The sequence below is a fragment of the Phacochoerus africanus genome, chromosome 1 (genome assembly GCF_016906955.1).
Source record: "Phacochoerus africanus isolate WHEZ1 chromosome 1, ROS_Pafr_v1, whole genome shotgun sequence".
Taxonomy (NCBI): Eukaryota; Metazoa; Chordata; class Mammalia; order Artiodactyla; family Suidae; genus Phacochoerus; species Phacochoerus africanus.
In genome coordinates, this window is record NC_062544.1 from 279,497,464 (window position 1) to 279,520,320 (window position 22,857).

Consider the following 22,857-nt stretch of genomic DNA (forward strand, 5'->3'; position numbering starts at 1 on the left):
ATATTAGCCCATTAGGTAAAAACTTATAGCCAACACTATAAATCATTCTAGGTTGTGTACGGGAAAGCTTAGAAGCCCACTATACACATCTGTAAATAACAAAGAAAATACAGACGTTGTTATCACTTGAGCAAGAATAGCTTTTGGTAACTGATTCTGTTTCCATTTGCCACAAGAAATATATCCTCTTCATCTGTGTCCTCCCTGCTTTCTCTAGGTGTATAAAATGACAGCTTATGTGGAAATCAAACCGAGGTCAAGTTACCAATATTACGTATGCAGCTGGAGGTCAGAATTACCTGTGTAAAGAGCCCTGAGGCTCAGAATGAATTTCTATTTACTCAGCAGCCTACCTCAATCAAATACACCTGCAAGGATCCTTCTTCCCAATAAAGTCACATTCACAGGTCCCAGGAGAATGTACCTTTAGGGACACCACCATCCCACACACTACAGAGAGCATGCATCACTCTGATTGAAACCTTATCCCTAACATTCCAAGTTCTGAATCCTGGCTGACCATACTTCCTTCAATTGTGATTTCACTCCCAGGTAGCATGACCTCTCTGGAGTTCTTGAGACATCAGCCTCTCTGCAATTATTTTTCTTGTGGAAAACCAATGGATTGGAATTCTGGTTACACACTTGAGTTTCATGAGTGAAGTAATTGTGTATCTGTGCTATAGAGAGAAGGGCCCATCTTTTAGTGTGTTGGCCCAACACCATTTCTGAGCCTGCCACCCTGGAGCCAAATCCAAGTCTGGGAAATGAAGGTACTTTTCCTAAGGTGACCCATCCAGGGACGCTCCTGGAGAGACTGCCTGTTTACCTTGCTGCAAATGACCAACCCTCCCCTATATCTGAGCAAGGCAGAGATCCTTTGGGAGCCAGTAGTCCATCCAGATCCTTCTACCCTGTCCTGTGCTGACTCATGCCAGTCAGGATGGCAGAAGAGGGAGAGACCATCCCGAGCTCTAATGAACCACATCAGACGCAACGCCCATTGTCCAAACACAAGTGTGACTCGGAGCCAGGAAGCCATGTCTGAGAAGCACAGACCTCCGACACTGGAATTTGACATGCAACCTCACTTCCTCTAACAGGTTATGCTATACACCAACAAACACTGTACTTTCAAAGCTCTCTCTTGGCCACAATCTAAAACGCCAATAGAACTAGATCTGCAGAGACTATTTGTTTAACTTGTTTTGTGCTACTGGTTTTGTTGTTGCTGTGGGTGTTTTTCAATGATTTCCAAAGGATCTGGCTTCGTGGAGAAGCTGGTAGTTTTCCATTGATCAGAAGTATTCTCTATGATAGGAAAAGGATGATCAACTAAGATCTTAAGTGTCACAAGGACACTATGTGTCAGAAAGACATTTCCGCTGAGTGATAAAAAGCTTCTGGATGCTTTTATCTCTGAGATTCTGGCAACAGTAGAAATTCTCTGATTGAGCATGTGCTTATTGCCAGACCACAGACACTGCAACAGGGAAGAAGGACCTGATATGAAAAGATGGAGCAAGGGCAGGTTTGTGGAACCAGAGCTAGCGACTGGGAACTTAGTGTTCTAATTGAAGCCATCCTGGGTTATGCTTCTGAAGTTAGGTTAAAATTATGCTTTTCTTTATGTATGAAGTAGTGGGTCTATACTGAGTATTCTGTCTGGCATCCCTGGTTTTCTGTACTAAAAATCAGCCTAAATGCTGTATCTGCCAAGGCCCTCATCAAGTTGGGCCAACCAAGTGGAAATGCAGAGGCAAGGAGCCCCAGCACATTTCTTTCCCATTTCCTTCCAGTCCCCTGTGTTGCCAGACATTGATGAGAGATTGTCAAAAGTGGCCGTGTTTTCTGGAGGGAAGCAAGCAACTTACTAGTAGGAAGGGCCCAGGGAGAGGGCTGTGCATGTTTTGAATTTCATTTCAGACCTAACCTTCCCCTGGGTCTCTGCCTAATAGAAAAGAAAGAGTGAAATATTCTGGAAAACATAAGCAGTGGAATCATTAAGTGAATACTCCAAGGAAAAGTTTTTCTAGAGACTCACCCCCATGGCTCTTCAGACAGGAAATAGTGATATCATTTCAGGAAACACCAGTGATCTTCATAACAACATTTCCTGTAAAGGAGTACAGAAAAGGGGACAAGGGGTATATTCATCTTGCAAAACTTTCAGTTTCTAATGTGTACCAATTCTTACTTATCTAAAGGCTTCAAAAGTCAACCCCAGTGTGAATACAGACACATCACTAATTGGGATAACTGTGCTTCTATTGGTTATACACAATATGCTATCACATTAATGCTCCAAATGCTATGTTTCCTACAAGGATTTTGGAATAAGTCATGTAAACCAATGACTACTTTATAGTAGATATTTTTGCTACTTTGAAGAGTTTTTCATGCTTAGGTAAGGATCAGGCAAGAGCCTTCGATGACAACTTTTTAAAACCTATCTGCCTTTTTTTAATGGAAGTTTTTTTTTTCCTTTTTGAAGGTGAGTATGCTTGCTGTTCTTTATGTCGTCTTTGTTGCCACCAACAGAAATTCAAAGTAGAGCTCCGAAGGTGAATCAGGTAGGATTACCTACATGTTGTTCTTGGAATTCAGCTCATCTTATGGGAGAATTGTCAGTTCTTTTCATATTCCACTCTCCAAGAAAACATAGTCCATGTTCAACAGAAGCTCATTAAATCCCAAAGCGGTTCATCAAGGAGGCATACCCTGTCACCGGTAAGACATGGCTACATCTGTGTCAACATCGTGAAGAAACACATTATCAGTGTGTAAACATGAGCAATTTCAGGAAGAAGGCCTTTACATTCCTGCCTTGTATTTCATCAAAACCAGGACACAGAACTCGAATTTCCAGACAAAAGTCAGCTCTGTTTTGACCCTCACTTCCAAGTTCAGTGACACACCAGGAAAGCAGAGAGTCGCCTGGATGAAACCAAAGAATCTTCTGGCAACCCCCAAATCCTGCCCCTGACAGCAGCCTACACAAAGTGAGTCTGAGAAATGTAATACATCCTAGGAATGCACCTGAAAAAAGCAATATTATATCCACCAGGGGGAAAGTCTTCCTGGGGATTAGTGTGGGCTCTGAAACTTGAGGCTTCCCAAGCTTTCATAATTGTTACCCCAATTAATGGAACTGCAGACACCATTCTCCTAGTCCCAAGTACAATCATGTCACATTCCTCTGAAGCTCACAAAGCCCTTTGCTTCAACGCTGCCCTCCGGGAGGGAATCTTGAGGTTAACAACCTTCCACGTAAGCCTGTCATCCACCTACTGTACAAGTGCATTTTCTTCGCATGTCAGCCATGCCCTGACCTTGGAGAGGACGACATAAAGGGGAATGGCTGATTAACTTTCTATTAATAAACCAATTATTTTACTATTGGCACATTCATTCTGCAATCACTGACATAAAATCTTTGACAAAACAAAATGTAATAAATGAGAAATCGATTGGATTTTTAAAGTTTGCTTTGAACTCAGCCATTAAGAAGAGATGTCCTTTAATAAGAAAAGTCTGTCTGTAGAAGTTACTCCACATTAGAACCCAGCTGTGCCACTTCCCAAGGAGATGTGGCCCCATCCAATCAAAGCACAGAAACTCTTATTCATTTTTAACTGAACTGACAGAGAAGTACTATTTTTCTACCAACAAAAAAGGAAGGAAAGAATGCTTTCATGTAGATCTACACAAGCTAAACTTGCACCAAAAGCTTGTGCAAGGTTGATGAATAACAAAATTTTCTGCTCCTATGGCAGACTTTTTGCCCTGGCGTGACCGCCCAGATCTTCCCCAGAGGTCAGCTTGGCTGCCTCCTTTGTCTTGTCCAAGCCTTTATTCAAATGCCACCTTCTAGGCCAGGTCTTCCTCAACCACCTGTTGACAATTGTAAAGCCTCTGCCCAGCAGGCCTGTCTGCTTTCTCTATTCGATTTTCCTTTATGGTGCTTCTTTATTTGACATTCTTTACACTTTGTGAATTCCTTTATTTTGCCTGTTGCTTGTCTCCCCTCGGTAGGAAGGAAGATCCACGAGAACCAGGAGCATACAGCAACCCCTAAACAGAAATTATTAGGGCAGGCACTCAGTAAATATGATGATATAAAATGGTGAGTTCCCACTGTGACTCAGCAGGTTACAAACCTGACTAGTATCCATGAGAATGCACTTTGATCCCTGGCCTCAATGAGCAGGTTAAGGATCCGGTGTTTCTGTGATCTGTGGTATATGACGAATATGGGGCTTGGATCCTGAGTAGCTGTAGCTGTGGCTGTGCCATAGACTGGAAGCTGCAGCTCTGATGTGGCCCCTAGCCTGTGAACTTCCATATGCTGCAGGTGCAACCCTAAAAAGAAAAAGGGGAGAAAAGGATATAAAATGTTTACAATGGGAAGTCAAAATGAAATTACCCTCTATGGACAAGAAAGCACTTTCTTTCCATGAAGGGAACCAAGGACAAAACAGGAGAAGAAATATCGCTCATGCCCTGGTACATCCAATCCAAAGCCTCATGCCTTCCATTTCACCTTGGAGCCCCATCTCCAACAATAGCCGCAATCCCTGTGCACACCTCCACCTGAGACACTCTAAAGAGAAGAGGAAAATGTTCCCTCTGGCTTCCAGCTTGCTTATAGACTCACTGGTGAGCTGCATTCAGGGCCAACTTTTGGGGGGTGCAAACTGCTCCTTCCCACAGGGCCCTACACTCCAAAGGGACCCCATGTTTGGTTTCATGTTCTGCTGTTGATATCTTGAAGTTCTTAATCATTATACCCTTGAATTTGTCTTTTGTACGTGAAGTTCAGTGGGACAATGGAGCATGCATCTGAGCAGAAGAGATTCACCAAAGGGAATATCTCCATGGTTTGGTACTTTGTCCCTACTTTTCAACAAGCAGCCCCATTTTCACTTTGCACCAGACCCCCAAAATTATGTAGTTGGTTAGTTCCAGTTGTATCCATGCTACTTCTGGAGGACCACAAAAAGCGTTCTATTCTGTCGAATATGATCTGTTCTTCCAAGTTGAGGAAGATGCGGTCATCTTTTGGCTAACACCACCCACCACCAAGCTTAGATTCCATTAAGCCAGAAATTAAGGAGAGCAGTTGAAGCAATGAGTTGATTTTGGAAAGAAAGGAAAAAAGAGAGAAAATTCTTTTATAAAAATAATTACGAATAAGGCTAATAATAGTAGCTTGGAAATTCTTTTTGTTGTTTGGAAATTTTCAAAACGTTATTTATTGAAATCATATGACAGTATCTAATACAAGGGCACCAAGTACTAAAAGAGAGTATTTTAATCTATCCCTCCCTTGAGAGAAGTGTAGAAATTCTCGGACATAACCCCAAGGCTTCTCAAATACTAGAGAGGGTTTGGCCATTCAACAACTATGCAAATAAATAAAAGAAAAAGTGCAACTTTCTTTTTTTTCTTTTGGTCTTTTTAGAGATGTACCCACAGCATATGGAAGTTTCCAGGTTAGGGAGTCCAATTGGAGCCATAATTGCCAGCCTACACCACAACCTCAGCAACGAGAGGGCAACACTAGATCCAAGCCATGTCTGCGACCCACACGGCAGCTCATAGCAATGCCAGATCCTTAACCCACTAAGCAAGGCCAGGATCAAACCTGCATCCTCATGGATACTAGTTGGGTTCATTACTGCAGAGCCACAAATGGGAACTTCTATTTCCACAACTTTTTACTTTGAGAAAACTTTATAGACTCACAGGTTAAATTCAAATAAGACGAAACTGAAATGAGCTGCTATTTAAAAAGTTAGATGGGTCACTCAGAAATTAAATTATCCTGGAGTTCCCATCATGGCTCAGTGGTTAACGAATCTGACTAGGAACCATGAGGTTGCAGGTTCAATACCTGGCCTTGCTCAGTGGGTTAAGGATCCGGTGTTGCAGTGAGCTGTGGTGTAGGTTGAAGACGTGGCTCAGATCTGGCATTACTGTGGCTCTGGCATAGGCCAGTGACTACAGCTCCAATTGGACCCCTAGCCTGGGAACCTCCATGTGCCACAGGAGCGGCCCTAGAAAAGGCAAAAAGACAAAAAAGAAAAGAAAAAGAAAGAAATTAAGTTATCCTTACACCCAACTTTGGTAATTTTCAAAAAATAAAATAGTTTAACCTCCTATTCCCCCTGAGTATGTATCCCTGATGAGCCAGTCCTTCCCTATGTCTGTATTTCCACGACACAGTAAAAGGAGACACAAGACTTGGGAAGTAAAATCTCTGTACCTGTAGAGACCAGACATGTAACACAAATATGTGAGTCAGATTGGATACAACGGAGGGCATGGGACAGTAAGAACTGTATGTGTCCTTTATAAAGAGGCAATTTGTCTTGTTTTGCTTGTTTTGAAGGGGGTCTGGGTTAGTTGGAGTCTTCTGAAAAGCAAACACAAAGCAAGGAGCAGACGCACAATAATTTGTTAAGATACATATCTATGAAAGAACAGGGAAAAAGGTCAGGCTCTGAGACATACTGGACCATGATGCAGATCAGACCTGCATGAGGGAGACAGCAAAGGAAGGGAGCTTATGCAGAGGCCTCCGGGGCAGCCCTCCAGCTCTACACCAAGTTCAGCAAGGCCCCTGGGGAAGACCTCAAGCCACAGTCAGAGAGAAACACACTTGCCTCAATATCCTGCCTTGCTCAGTCATGGGAGGCAGGGTCTCATCCCCAAACAGTGATGGATTTCAGAGCTCAGAGGCTGGGGGTGGAGGTTAGGTATGACCCCTGCCATCAAAGGTCTTTCTCCTAGCCCCCATGGCACAAAATACACCCAAAGACCAGCAGTTTGTGGAGTTCCCTTCATAGCTCAGCAGGTTAAGAACCTGCCTAGTACCCATGAGGATGTGGGTTCATTCCCTGGCCTCACTCGGTGGGTTAAGGATCTGGTGTTGCCATGAGCTGTGGTGTAGATCACAGATGCGACTCAAATCTGGTGTTGCCATGACTGTGGCATAGGCTGGTAGCTGCAGCTCCAATTCGACTCCTAGCCCGGGAACGTCCATATGCCACGGGTGCAGCCCTAAAAAGCAAAAAAAAAAAAAAAAAAAAAAAAAAAAAAAAAAAAAAACAGCAGTTTGAGATACTGCCTGGGCCCAAGTTAAAGTTGTCTTCTTCATTCTCTCTACATCTCTTCCTTGGTGAACCACCGTTGTCTTCCTGTATCTTCAGCCACAAGGAGAGTTTAGTTCTCTACCACCCGATTCCAGGACTTTGAAAGGATTCATCAGCTGAAAAACAAGAACTTGCTCTGCTAAGAGCAAACACGTTTTCAAAACCAGCTGTCGTTCTAGCTCTGCTGGAAGACAGTCATCGGACTTACCTTCAGGCCAGAAAATTCAGATCAGGTGTCAGGTTGTTCCCATTTCCCCCGCAGAGGTCACAGTGCCCTTTGCTGAGTGTGGTTCCATGGTGAGATAAATGCAGGAACAAACCGCACTTTTTTAAACTAATTAGTTTTATACCAGTTTTTGAAACATCAAACATCAAACGTCTCTCATCTGCTCCTTTTTTATACAGAAAAGTGTTCCCCTTGGGAAATTCCCAGTGATCCTAGAGTCCCTCCCATAGATAGAGAAAGAAAGTCAGTGTTACATTTTAAAAGCTGGGAAGAAAAAACCCTTAGCACTAGCAGACCCAGGGCCTGTGAAAATATTAGCAGCCGTGTTGCCACACAGCAGGACTGAAAGTGCAATGGCTGTATTCCCCCAGGGGCCTCAAGTTACCAAAAATCATTCAGCTGAAGCTTGAAAGAAAATAAAAAGAAAGCTCCCTGTAAAGACGGAACCAGTGAAGAGAACAACAATACAAGGGCGTCCTTTTAAAAACACAAATGAAATATGAAACACAGAGGAAGATTAAGAGCTAAGCCTTCATTCACAGGGGGACCCAGAAGACAACTGCGTTGTTGACATGTTCAAGACGCCGCCTGGGTAGGCTGACTGCAAGGGACTCATCGGGGGGACAGGGAACCCATGGTTTTCTTCTTCAAGAGCCTTTCTCTAAGGGAATATATACATATATGTATGCACGTAATGACTGGGCCACTTTGCTGTCCAGCAGAAGTAGGCACAACATTGTAAGTCAATACTTTATGCCTTAATAAAGAAATAATTTTTTTAAAAAATTAAATATTCTTTCTCTAAAGGATCCAAAGTCCCTAAAATACATGGTATGTCTTTGGAAAGAGATAAGTGGAGAAATTCTTGGTCAAGAATCAATGTGGGCTGTACAGAAAAAATGGGTACAACATTGTAACTCATCTGTACTTTAATAAAAAATGGAAAAAATAAAAAACAAGTAATTAAAAAATTTTAAAAAGAACTAATGTGGAGATAGAGAAGGATAAAATGCATGAGACAGGCATGAGCAACATTTTCCTGATAGTGTTAACTAAGTGTGGGGTTGCTCTACATACTCTAAAAATGGAAATCATGACATGGTATGTGTGCTGCCCTTCCAGGTCATTGGTCATCCACTAGGATATATGAGCATCCTCAAATCCCACATGTCCCCCACAAACACCCTGCCCTGCCCTGTTTTCTTTCAGAAGAGCGCAGCCCCCTCTATTCAGTTGCACTCCCTGGAAACCTATCCATGTTGCAAAGTGCCTCTCCTTCACCCTCATACAATTCATCATCAAGCCCCCCCCCATTTCACTTTCTCTGGAATCCCTCCTCTCCTCTTAATCCTAACCTCCACCCAGGACTGAACAAAGTCATTCTGCCTACCCTCCAGAGACAACTGCCCCACTGGTCCCCTTGATTCCACTTTCTCCACATCCCTGTCACTCTCCAAAGAGCAGCAGGTGATCTCCCCAAGACATAAATGGGTCATCTTGTTCCTCGGTAGTGTCCACCTCTCCAGTGGCTCCCCACTGTGCTTTCATTGCAAAGACCAACATCCTCAACGTGCCGGGCGAGGTGCTCGTGTGTGGACCCTCAAATCACTAACATATCCAGCCCATCTCCTCAGCCCCCTACACAACAACAACTGTGCCTCCTTTGAGTTATTCAACTACTACTCTGTGTTGTCTCAGAGCCTTTGCAAATGCTGTGCCCTCTGCCTTTGTTTCCTCTCCTTCACTCTTCCCTCCTGCCTTTCATGAAGTTCAGAAGGATTACCCTCAGAAAAGCCTTCCCTGACACATCCTAAACAACCCCATCCCAGAACAACTGAGGTCCTTTTCACACTTTTTGAAGCATGTGGGCCATTTTAGTGTACTCATGAGCTGATAGGACTAATCTATAGTGAGGACAGGAACTATGTCTGTTTTTCTCAATTATTTCCCTTGTGGATAGCCCAGCAGCACATTGATGAATAATTGTGTTGGATGGATGGATGGAAGGAAGGAAGGAAGGAAGGAAGAAGGAAGGAAGGAAGGAAGGAAGGAAGGAAGGAAGGAAGGAAGGAAGGAAGGAAGGAAGGATGGATGGATGGAAGGAAGGATGGATGGATGGAAGGAAGGATGGATGGATGGAAGGAAGGATGGATGGATGGGTGGATAGTTGGAAGGATGGATGGATGGATGGAAGGAAGGAAGGAAGGAAGGATGGATGGATGGATGGATGGATGGATGGATGGATGGATGGATGGAAGGAAGGATGGATGGATGGATGGATGGAAGGATGGATGGATGGATGGATGGATGGATGGATGGATGGATGGATGGAAGGATGGATGGATGGATGACTAAGTACCAAAACATTACAAATCCATAAGCCATACATCTTACCAAAGGCAGAAATATACCTAAAATGTAGACAAATGCTAATAAGTACACCACACTTTCAATGATTTAATGGTTTTGAATAGGTAATACATTTACATGTTTCAAATCTAAAAGATGTCCATTGAGAAGGTTTGTTCCTACCCTGTATCCTTCATTCCAGTCTTTGCCACCCTACTTCAACTAGCATCTTTTGTTTTCTTTGTTTTCTTTATGCAGATGCAAGCAAATACAAATACATATTCTTAGTTTCACTTTCTCTTACACAAAAGAGAGCAAACCATACATACCATCAGCTCACTGAGAGCACCTTGCTCTTCTGCATAGGTGAATGATAGTCCATTTTTTTAACTCTTCCTCTCCTCCTCCCTCTCCCCCTCTTTCCAGTCTGTGTGGGCTTGAACCTTCAATCTATTATTTACCAACTCTGTCAACATGGTTAAGTGACTTCTGTTAGCCTCAGTTTTGTGGCTTCAAACAGCTCCCAAGCCTCCATCTTCAGCCGAGATGCTCCTCACTTTTACAGTTGCAAACTGGACACCTTCTAATTTGACCCACATCCTTAAATTGAAAATATCCAAAGCAAAACTCATGATCTAGCCCTTAAAATTAGGGAGTTCCTGCTGTGGCACCATAGGTTAAGAACAGCAGTGGCTCAGGTCGCTGTGGAGGCTTAGGTTCAATCCATGGTCCATCTCAGTGGGTTAAAGGATCTGGTACTGCACTATAGGTTGCAGCCACAGCTTTGATTCGATCCCTGACCCCAGGAGTTCCAAATGCCATGGATGAGGCCATACATTTTTTTTAAGAAACCTGGATTCAATTCTTGTATTCTTCAGTCATCCAAAGTGATAAGACCTGTGAGTTTTCTTCCGTTCTTTCTCCTTTTACCCACATTCCCAAACTGGTCACAAAATCCTGACCTTTTTTCCTCCCAAAACTTTCTGAAATCTGTTTCTTCCTTTATTCTATTTCCATCCCATCTCGGTTCAAGGGTTCATAGCTTTCCAAGTGGACTATGCCTGATTCTGGTCTCATAGCCTTTCAGGACAATCTCTGTAACAGCCATAAAATAGTCATTCTAGAATACAAACTGGTCTTGTCTCTCCCTTGATGAAAGGTACTTGTTTGTCCTCCACCTGCTGTGGGCAAGTGTCTAAATAAAGAGCATGTAAACCATATAAACCACAGCCTTCTCCCAGCTTCACCTCCTGCCCCCTCCTGGCCTCTGGCTACAGCAAACTTCCTCTTGGAAATTATCTCACTCATGCAGATTTCTTTTTGCACAGAGAACACTTCAATATGTTTTTCATTCATTCAGCAAATATTTCTGAATGGCCAAAATGTGACATTATCCTTTAATTTTAGAAAAGGGGGGGGTGTTTCCTTCATGGGTCAGTGATTAATGAGCTTGACTAGGATCCAAAACAATGCAGGTTCGATCTCTTGCACTCGCTCAATGGGTTAAGGATCCAGTGTTGCCATGAGCTGTGGTGTAGATCACAGAAGCAGCATGGATCCTGGGTTGCTGTGGCTGTGGCATAGGCTGGCAGCTGTAGATCCAATTTGATACCTAGCCTGGGAACTTCTACATGCTGAGGATGTGGCTCTAAAAAGCAAAAGAAAAAGGGAGGGGGATGTCCAACATGCCCCAGACACTGAACCCCTAGAAACTTCACTGATGCAACACATCCCTGAATTTTTGTAAGGTTTATATCCCACCTCTGATACAAGGGTGCTTTACTAAGGTTGTTATTTCTCAATATTGGAATTATTAAAATTTGAGGACAGACGATTCGTTGTTAGAGGGTGGGGGTTGTCCCAAGCATTGTAGGATGTACAGCAGCATTCTTGGACTCTACACATGAAATACTTTACAACTCCCCATTTTTAACAAGTAAAAATGTCTCCAGACATTCTCAGATGTAATCTTGGGAGTTAAAATCCCCCGATGAAGAGCCCCTGTATTAGGGTGTCTATGATACTTGCTGCTCCCTGATCAGAAAGTCCAAGTAGCATGATGTCATTGGTGGGGGAGGGGAGGCAGATGTTCTTTAGAGTGTCAGGATGAGCAAGGCCCCAGCAGACATGCAGAAAGTGAAAGTATATTGCTGCCCTTGCCATGCAAAGGCCAACCACTGTAAATTCTCTCGGTTGATGGGGATTGGGAAGAAAGTATTTGCTAGATCACTCAGTCTCACACCAACTTCGAGCATGTGTGTTGATTTTCATCCAGTACAACAGCTTCAAAAGGGAGTATCACTTGAATAAGTTTAAGGTCGCCTAGTAACTAACACCTGTCATAGTTCATCTAATGATTATAGGAACACAATGGGTAAATTGAATGAGACATTATAGGAACCACAAAATGCATCCTTTATGTCTTTTGTGGTGAATATCTACAATTCTCCCATAGGAGGCAATATTATTTCTGACTTATTATCTTGGATAATGGGGGAAGAACCATTTCAGGCAGTTTTATTTGGCCTTCCTACCATAATGTCCTAAACCCCACAAGTTAGGAAATCTATTAGGAGTTCAGCCAACCATTAAATATATCTACTCCATGTGGAAATCTGAGAAATAACCACAGGGTAGTTTTGAGGGCCCAATGGACCCCTTGTAAAATGGACTTTGAATAAGACTTAATTTGTTACCTGGCCTCCAAAGCTGCTAACCTAACTGTGGGACAAGAATGTGGCATTTCAGATCCCCTGGGACATACCTTTATGTGCTAACACTTCACTGAAAGGTGTGATACTAGAAAAGCAGGGCTGGAAGGGAAGGAGCAGGGAGGCAGGGCAAAGGGAGTCAAAAAGCACAGGTGCTGGGTACTGAGTTAGCCAAAACTTTGTGACAGCCTGGCTGATTGTGTGGCCTCACTTGATGTCTTCAGGAAGGTTGTAGGAATGTTGCATCTGAGAAGAGTTTCTGGGATGAAGAAGGAAGGAAAAAGAAGTCATTGACCACCACCTCCCACTGGGCAAGGTTGACCCCATGGGGTTTTAATCTCTCTACAATTTCCAGATGTCTTCCAGCTTCTTCTGGGACAGTGGCCTCTTCTTGCTGGTCAGGATGCATGGAGAGTAGCAGCTGCAGTAACCTGACTTGGTGCCTGCAGGAAGAGTGCAAGTCACTGCTGAGGCAGCTCCAGCCAGTAGGCAAGAGGGGTGTGCCAATCTGAGCTGGTACAGGAGCTGAGATTGGCAGAAGCCCACAAAACTAGCCTCACATTTGGATGTAAATAAGAGCAATGAGTTGGGTATAAAGGAAGTCATTTCAGTCCAGGCACAAGATACAATGACTTGCAAAATCCTGCAAAAATCTTTCCTTATCCATTCCAAAGTCAGTTCCTTCAATTTTTTTTTAAAGAAAGAAAGCTTTCTAGCAGCTAAGATGTTGACATTTGCTTAAAACATTCAATGAACTTGAGAAACTAACCACAGATTGTCAGGGAATTCTATCTGTTGAATCAAAATGTTAATGTACAGAACCAGAAATGTTTTAAATTATAAATTCTATGCCATTGGGCACAGTCTTACAGCTCACTACTGCTACTCTGCCCTGGGTATTTTCTGCTTTAATTAGTCAAATGAAATAAGTTCTCCACTTCTCCCTCTCTCTCTCTCTCTCTCTCTCTCTCTCTTTTTTTTTTTTTTTTTTGGCTTTTTAGAGCCACAGGTGTGGCATATGGAATTTCCCAGGCTAGGGGTCAAATCAGAGCTACAGCTGCTGGCCTACACCACATCCACAGCAACACCCCTGATCTGAGCCATGTCTACCATCCTACACCACAGCTCACAGCAACATCAGCTCCTTAACTCACTGAGCGAGGCCTGGGATTGAACCCACATCCTCATGGATCCTAGTTGGTTTTGTTACTGCTGAGCCATGACAGGAACTCCAAATTTTCCACTTCTACTTTAACCTTGTAACCAAAATTCCTTCAGCTTCTTACAGCCTCATCCTCTCTCCAGCTTAAGGGTGTCTCTGACTGCAGGGCAGCTCTACCTGTGTGCTGGGCAGAGAAGCTGACTTGCCTGAAACTACAATTTCAAAGGGCCAGAGAGAAAGGAAAAAATAAGAAAGCCTCCCATTTACACTAACCATGACCCAAGTTGAATTTGAAGGACTCGTGTATTTTCACTATAAAGGAAATTATATCTGACTTCTTTACAGATTCTGTTCTTAAAAGGGCATCAAAATCAACCACATCATCTTTTATCTGGATTAGAGTAATTGCTCTTGAACTATACCGCAGTGCTAAGGTGTAGGGGATAAACAAACTACTATACATAAAATAGATAAGCAACAAGGACCTCCTGTAGAGCACAAGGAATTCCCCATAGTTTGTAATAACCTATAATGGAATATAATCTGCAAAAGATCAATACATCTGAAACTAACACAATGCTGTAAATCAACTATGCTTCAATTTTATCTTTATTTTTTTATTTTTTGGATTTTTTAGGGCTGCACCCATGGCATATGGAGGTTTCCAGGCTAAAGGTCAAATCGAAGCTGTAGCCACCAGCCTAAACCACAGCCACAGCAACATCAGATCTGAGCTGCTTCTGCGACCTACACCACAGCTCATGGCAACGCAGGATCCTTAACCCACTGAGCGAGGCCAGAGATTGAACCCGAAACCTCATGGTTCCTAGTCAGATTCGTTTCCACAGCGCCGTGACAGGAACTCCCCTTTGCTTCGATTTTAAAAGGATACCATAGTAAATGTTTTTATTATTGTGTCATTTTGTGATATGAAATCTTATCTTATCTGTTGTATATGTTCAAGTACATCCAAAAATTTGTCAAGAGAATATACCTGTATTTCACATATTTGAATTTAGGACACGGTATCCAGAACATGCTTTACTTTTGTATTAAATGAATAATACTATTCAATAAACTATGATCAAAAGCAGGTGCAAAAAAAAAAATGCACTCAATTGCATGAGGGCAAATTTACCTTGCCTACAAATCTCCTGTTACAGCCTACCCAAGACATGAGCTGACACCATATTATTCTGGTTTTGCATTCAGTAAACCAACACTCACATGGCATTTGGATTCAAAGAAAGGACAAAATTTAGATAGTAATCTTTCATTTTCATCTTCCATCATCATGAGATGAGACAGGTATGCAGCTACCTTTAGACTACAGGATTTCTGAATGTTCCCACCTCCACCGGCCCCCTATATGGCCACAGGCCCACAGAGGAACAAGATTGAGAGCTCTGAAGTAAAAACGGCCCACATAATGGGCCACAGAACCCACAGAGGAATATGGAGTGGATTGGGTTTGGTTTTTTTTGTTGTTGTTGTTGTTGTTGTTGTTCTTTCAATAAAAATGTCCTCAACTTAGAATAGATTTACAAGGAGATCCTGCTGAATAGCATTGAGAACTTTGTCTAGATACTCATGTTGCAACAGAACAAAGGGTGGGGGAAAAAATGTAATTGTAATGTATACATGTAAGGATAACCTGACCCCCTTGCTGTACAGTGGGAAAATAAAAAAAAAAAAAAGAAAGGGACTTTCTTAGACATTCAAGCTAACAAAGGTCGCACTTGTTTTCCAGCCACAGCGCCCCCTTCTGGGTATCCAAGAGGATCCCCCACAAGCAGACTTTGCTGCAGACGCTTAACTATTTTTCAATTTATTCATTTCCTGAAACGAAATGAGAAAGAAAATTACATAGTTTAGAGCCGCAGGAAAAAAGACCTCACACAACAAATGTATCCACTAAATGCTTGAGGAAGGAAGGAGGGAGGGAGGGAGGGAGAGCGGAAGGAAGGAAGGAAGGAAGGAAGGAAGGAAGGAAGGAAGGGAGGGAGGAGGAAAAAAAGGAAGGAAAGAGTGAATGAACATGTCTGCATATGATATAGCATAAGCATTTTTCTGTACTTAAGATCCTATGCAGTCAAAGCTTTGGTGAGATAAACTAAGCAGTGTTTTCTTAGTCTCTTTTTCTAAATAATATAAACAATTACCACACTTATTTTGAAAACAATGATACTAAACTATGGAAGATAAACAGGAGTTCCAAAGTCCTAGTCCTTAAAAGTGATCTCTGTTAATGATTTGCTGCAAATTCTTCCAGGCTTTATTCCCATGAGTACATAAAATATACATACATATTTTTAACAAATGGAGGTCATAAATTGCATACTATTCTGTAAGTCACTTTTTTATTTTTTAGGGCCGCATCTGCCGCATATGCCTAGGGGGTCAAATCGGAGCTGCAACTGCCAGCCTACGCCACAGCCACAGCAATGAGGAATCCAAGCTGCATCTGTGACATACGCCACAGCTCATGGCAATGCTGGATCCTTAACCCACTGAGTGAGGCCAGGGATCGAACCTGCCTTCTCACAGGTGCCAGTCGGGCTCATTACCCCTGAGCCACAAAGTGAATTTCCTGTAAGTCACTTTTTTAAATCTAAGTCTATTCCAGAAATTTTCCATGCCAGAATATATAGTAACTGTATCTCACTTCTTTAAATATTGAATAATATTCCATAAGTAACTTAACTAATCTCCTATAGATGAAACAGTAAAACTATAAGTTCAAAAATATAGGCACTTGTTTTTAAGTAGATATTGTCACACTTGTCTCTAAAATGTTATACTATCATCATTAATACTAAGTATCACCAATTTTCTTAATACATATGATCTCATGAAGGAAATGTTATTTCATTGTTTTAATTTGTGTAATTTGATTATGGGTAAGGGTAGGCAACTCTTTTGCTTATAAGCTATTTACAGTTTTTCTTCTATGAATTGCCTCTTCTTATCATTTTCACATTTTAAATTGGATTTTTAACTGCTTTCTTAATGATTTGTAAGCACTTACATTAACCTTTTTAAATTATATATGGAGAATATTTTTCCCACCGTGATAAGCTTATTTAAATCAGAATTCGTTTTTTAAATCAGCCTTTTAGTTTCATAGAAGTGTTTTGTTTCAGTGTTATCAAATACATCATTCTAAACCATTTGACTTCTGGGCCATGGGTCATTTTTTAAAATGCTCCGCTAACTCCAACATAATGAAAATATTGCCTATGGGTTTTCTTGTATTTTAAAGATTTCTTTATGTTGAGATCTACAACAACTATAGAGCTATAACTATAACCCTCATTTCACATTTACTTTTGAATGAGGTACAAGTTAGAGATATAACTCTCTTTTTAAAAGTTTTAACTTCTTAAATCTTAGCTTTATTCTTTTTTTAATTTTACCAAATTACAGCCAGATGTGTAAACATAATTTGTTTAATAATTTAGCCTTTCTTCTCAGAGGTAAAATGCCTCCTTTATCATATATCAATTCTCTACATACAGTTGAAGGTTTTACAAGCAAAGACCGAAGTTTTCAGAAGAAGAAGCAATTTTGCCCCAAGACTACAACACAGAAAACTTGGCTGCGTCTCCAGCCTGCCTGGCCTGCCCTGCAGGATCTGGACTCAAGGCAGCCACATTGGTTCATTATCCTGTTCATCTCCCGGTCTAATCCTGGGCCAGCATCTTCTAATTACTGTAACTTTATTGTTCATGTTCACATCCAGGAAAGTAAGACTCTCTCATTCTTTTTCAAAAGTTTCTTGGCTCTTTTAGAGCCTTTGCTTTTCCAGGTTAACTTTAGAATCAAATCTGCCCTGGTACAAGCATATACATTCTGTCTCTCATTCTCCATCCAAAGTACACCACTTAGGCCTCTTCTGTATGCTGGTCATTGTATTTAAGGACCAATTTCGCCATGACCCCAAGCATTAGAGGGCCCACAAGCTCCCGTGTTACAGACTAATAACATTTCACAGTGTAATGTGGTGGGGGAAATAAAGGATGACCCGGATGCTGAAAGAAGGGTCACTAACACAGATTTAGAGATTCAGATAGGTTTCCGCAAGAGGTGATATCTAAATCTTGTCATAAAAAAATCATAGGAGTTAGCCAGGAAAAGCAGAAGGAAGAGAATATCTCAGGGAGACACAAGAGCAGAGCAGTGGGGAAAAGAAGTCATCTGGAGCCAGAAGACCTGAAATGTCTAATGTGAGTGGAACATGCTGGCCAAGGCCAGGGGCCTAACAAGCCAGATGAAAGTGTCTATGTTCTTTCTCAAGAACAACAAGCCACCTGAAAAGGGTTTTGAGAGGAAGAGAGTGACAGAAATGAGTCGGAGACACTGAATAGTCACAGAGGATCCAAGCATCCTCCACCTTCCCAGCAAAATGTAGCTCATGGGAGGTAGTGCCATGGACCAGTTTCAGCCAATGGGCTGTGAGCAGAAGTGGAAGCACTCACAAACTGACCCATCCATCCTGGTTGCCACAGCAACCTGGGAGCCACATACTGAGATGCTGGCTTCCAAGATGGAACCAGCCTGGGTCCGCACGTGAAGGACAGCTGCCCTGAAGACTCATCCAACCCACACTGGAATTTCCACAGGCGAGAAAGAAGTCATTTTGGGGTAAGCCACAGGGTATTCAAGGTTTATTTACTGCTATGGGACAGCCTAGTGCTAACTTGAGTAATAAAATGTCCAAGTACGATCTGATGCCTGGAGATCCAGTTCTCCAAAGCTCCACCACACCATTGAAAATATTTGTCTTCAGAAACTGAGAATAGAGGCTTTATGGGGGAGGAAGGGAGTAATATAAACAGTGCCTCTGTGCCTTCTCAGGGTTTACAGGTGACATCACTGCCAGACACTTCTCTCTATGGAGCCGCCGTGAGGTGCTTCCTGCGAAGAGAACTAAGTAATTCACAATTTCCCACTCTCTTGTTCCTACTCCCTTGTTCCACTTTCCTTTCTTATGTCTGTTTGTTCTTTCAGTCCTACCCTTTTTTCCTTTTTTTTTTTTCCAGCAGTGAGATGATCCTAGTTGATAACTCAGAGGTGGCCACGGGGCAGCTGCGGGCACCAGCAAGATCTTTACTTCCAGCCCCACTGTACCTCCACAGAGAGAGGACAGACTCCTTAGCACTGCTGCTCCTGCAGGCACAGCGGACCCCAATTCAAATGCAGCCTCGTCTCCTCTTTGTGTGAACTTGGAGAGTTCCTTAACTTCACTGCCTGCACAATGATGATAGTGATACTTGCTGGGGAGACTTGCGGGGAATAAGAGATGTAGAGTTCCCAGCGGAGTGTCTGGCACAGAATACGAACTTCCTACAGTCTCTTTCCCTTTTGCTGTTGCCCTTTCTCCTGAGGAGAGAAACTGACTCCTCTCTGATCCCCACGGTTTAATCCTACATCTGTTTATGTGACTCTTTTGATGGGCAAAACCACCTACTTAAATCTGTGGAGGATACAAATGATCAGACAATCTAGCAGGGGAGGCAAGGCGTACTCATGTGGAAAAGTTAATAGGCTTATTAATTAAATGTGTAGGTGCCCAAGTGTTTCATATAAGCCATGAGCACTAACGAAATCCAAAGGAAGGAGAACCATGCTTAGGCTGCTGGGACTGAGGGCGGGGATTCAGCCCTGGCCCAGGGAGGGGGGCCAGCTCCTTCTTTGCCAAAGACAGGGTCTCCCATCACTGAGTCTGCCATTCTTTCTAGTGTAAAATGGTCTTCAAATCAATAGTTCTCCCAATGATAACGGAGATGGAGAGGGATTTCCAGACAGGCTCTGTCCACTCAGAGCAGATACAGCTCTAGGTACTATCTATTGACTCAGGAAGGTATAACAAGTAAACTTTTGAATGAATGTGCCCACTCTCCAAGTGATTTTGGAGGGTCTGCTCTGTGTAAGGTCTGCTCTGTGTAAGGTCCACAGGAGGTTACTCTAAAGATTCTACATAACTATCAAGGGCTGGAACTGTGTTGGGTACACTTGCTAAGCCAGAATTAATACCAGCAGCATGCACCCAAAGGTTATTTACAGACTCTCCTAAGAGGTTCCCAGGGCTCTGAAAATACTGCCTGCAAATGTCCTCAAACTTCCAAATGAGCAGAGTCAGCAGCCTTACTGGGCATAACACCATCGGCTCACTCAGCTGCACCTGTGCTTATGGCCTGGACACACAGTTCCTTTCAAAATCTCACAAAGGTGGTGATCATTTCACAATGAAAAGAAATTTTGACAGGTGCCTCGGTGGCTCAGCAGGTTGAGAATCCAAGGTTGTCACTGTTGTGATGCAGGTTTAGTCCCTGTCCTGGGAACTACCACATGCCAAGGACACGGACAAAAAAGAAAAAAGAAATATCAAATCACTGTAGTGTGCACCTGGAACTAACATAGTGGTGGAGGTCAATCATTTACTTCAATTTTTTGGAAAAAAGAGAGAGAAAAGAAAGGATATAATCACAGTATTCTAATACTGTCCCATATACAGTGAACAATATTTACATTATTATGACATTGCAAAGACTAATTATTAACATGATTAAAAGTATGAAAAAAATCTAGGGGGAGAATGAAGATGCAGAGGTGGAGGTAGTAAATCTTCATCTCTTACAACATTGATAAACTTAAAAACTTTTTTTCTTTTCTTTTTATTGTATCTATACAAGATGATAGGTGTTAACTAAACCTATTGTGGTCTTCATTTCACAATATATGTAAATCAAACCATCACGCTCTACACCTTAAATTTATACAGTGATGTGTGCTAACTATTTCTCAATAAATATCTAACGAAACTCCAGCCACCATTCCCAAAGGAGAACATGAATTTTTGTGTGATCTTATCACTTTAAGAATGCAAAAATATGCAATGTTGCACAGCAGTATAATATATACACTGGCTGGAGATTCTCACATCAAATGGCACATTCAAAGGCTAAGATAATTCACAGTAGCCAACACATGAAAACAACCTAAATGTTTATTGACAGATGAATGGATAAAGAAGATGTGGTACATATACACAATGGAATACTATTCAGTCATAAAAAAGAATGAAATAATGCCATTTATGGCAACATGGATAGACCTAAAGATTCTCATACTAAGTGAATAAAGTCAGAAAGAGAAAGACAAATACCATGTGATATCACTTATATAGGAATCTAAAATATGACACAAATGAACCTATCTATGAATCAGAAACATACTCAGACATAGATAACAGACTTGTGGTTGCCAAGGGGGAGGGAGAGGGAGGAGAGATGGACTGGGAATTGGGGGTTAATAGATGAAATCTATTATATGTAGAATGGATAGCCAACAAGGTCCTACTCTATAGCAGAGGGAACTATATTCAATAACCTGTGATAAACAATAATGGAAAAGAATATGAAAAAGAATGTATGTATATTTATAACTGAATCACCTTGCTGTATAGCAGAAATTAACACATTATAAGTCAACTATACTTCAATTTTTAAAAAATCCAAGATAGATAGACCATGACTGAAGATAATATAAGAAAAGGAATATATATGACTGAGTCACTTTGCTGTACAGCAGAAATTGGCACAAAATTTTAAATCAACTATACTGTAATTAAAAAACCCTCAAAAATAGTAAATAAAATAAAATAAATTTTAAAATCCCAAGATAAAAGCAAAATGAGTCAGTAAGGACTAGGTCAAAATTTTCTTTTCTTCTTCTTTCCAACCCCTCTGGCTACGTGGAAATGTAAGGGATAGCAGGTGGATCACTCTTCAGACTTTAAGGTAAACATAAGCCAATCGTGTGACACAGCTGCCGAAAAAAACAAATGAGATTTCAGGACAGATGAATTAATAGAAGTATAGCATCATAAACAAAGGAGGTGACAGCTCTCTGTACATGAACAATGTGTGGGGTCCATATTGGGGCTGGGCAGCTCCTGCAGGAAGTGGCACTGTTCCCCCTTCACATCATAAAGCAGTGAGGACACTTAGAGGACAATCAGAGCGTGCAAACACTACTGTCATCTTTAAATGTTGCCAGGACCTCAGTACGAAGAGAGCTGGATTTTTTTCAGATAATTCCAAAGGGCAACACGGAGACCAAAAGACTTCATTTTCAGCCAAATGTGAGAGAGAGTTTTCCAACAATGAAGACTGTTCAAAAACTGGAAATTTTCCTCCCCTTCTTGTGAGATGACAGGCATCCCAGCAATGAAGTTTTCGTGCAAAGGTGTCTTTCCACTTTTTTGGCTGCGCGGAGATTTAGAGGGATGTGAACTTCTTCGAGCTTCAAGTCAGGTTTTGTAGAAAGCCTCCCTTAGGACTGAGAGGTTAGGTTGAGTGGCCTCAAAGGACTGCATAGAAGCGAACCAAAAATTCTTGCTCCCTCAGATACTATTTTCCCTATCATAAAGGTTAAGAACTATGCAGGTCAGATTTTAAAAGGGCACCTAATTGGATCATTAACTTTCCCAGTCCTTTTCCCAACTGGCCCGTCCTGTGCTCACCAGCATTTGTGTGGTTCTGGCCCCTCCTCTCCCACCCCAAAGTCACCCCGGCACTCTTGCTAAAAGCTGTGGACTATAAACCTCATCATTTATTATGCAAAAAGAGAATCATTGATTTTGTTCTGATTAGTCATCGTAATGCTTTTCTCTTATATGTACTTAATCCCTGTGGTTTCTCCAAGAATGGAAAGTTTGTCTTTCTATGGGAGAATCTAAATAGTTCTCTAAACAGCCACCAGCTGAGCAAACAATGCAGAGAATTTCAGTGCTGGGCAAAGAGAGCCACCACACCCTCGGCCAAGGCCCAGCAGCTCTCGGCACAGCCTCCAAATTACAAATAGCTGCAGAGTGATTCCTTTTGATCTCACAGTGGATGCTTCCATTTCTAAAGCGAAGGTTCTATCCAGCTTTGCGGTTAGTTACAAAGCCCAAAAATGATAAATGTACAATAGAATCAGCCAGTGTTTCCCTCCCCAGACTAGGATGACCAGACAGAGCCCAGGCAGCCCTGGAACAACAGGAAATAGCCATACAGATGGCAGCCTGGCATGGGCCTGGCATGAAATGCTGCTTCCCTGGAGTCCTCATTTCTCCAAAGCCTTCCCTGTCCACTCTGCCTGGCCTGCTGTGCCTGTCTCTGCCCAGGGCTGAGGCTTTTTGTAGTTTTCAAATGTAAGCATGGGAAGCACAGATCATCTCTAGCTCCTAAGAAGAACTCCCAGCAG

The 22,857-nt window shown here is 42.1% G+C and overlaps 1 long non-coding RNA gene across 1 annotated transcript in view; it reads right to left on the reverse strand.

Moving 5' to 3' along the window:
- The window catches only part of LOC125113692 (uncharacterized), a 48,602-nt gene extending 40,894 nt beyond the window's left edge, over nucleotides 1-7,708 (reverse strand). Inside the window, exons 1-2 of the long non-coding RNA XR_007131559.1 lie at nucleotides 7,366-7,708; nucleotides 2,045-2,116 (exon numbers count right to left, since the gene is read on the reverse strand). This is a non-coding gene — a long non-coding RNA (uncharacterized LOC125113692). The remainder of the gene's footprint in view (nucleotides 1-2,044; nucleotides 2,117-7,365) is intronic.
- Between the last annotated feature and the right edge of the window lie 15,149 nt (nucleotides 7,709-22,857).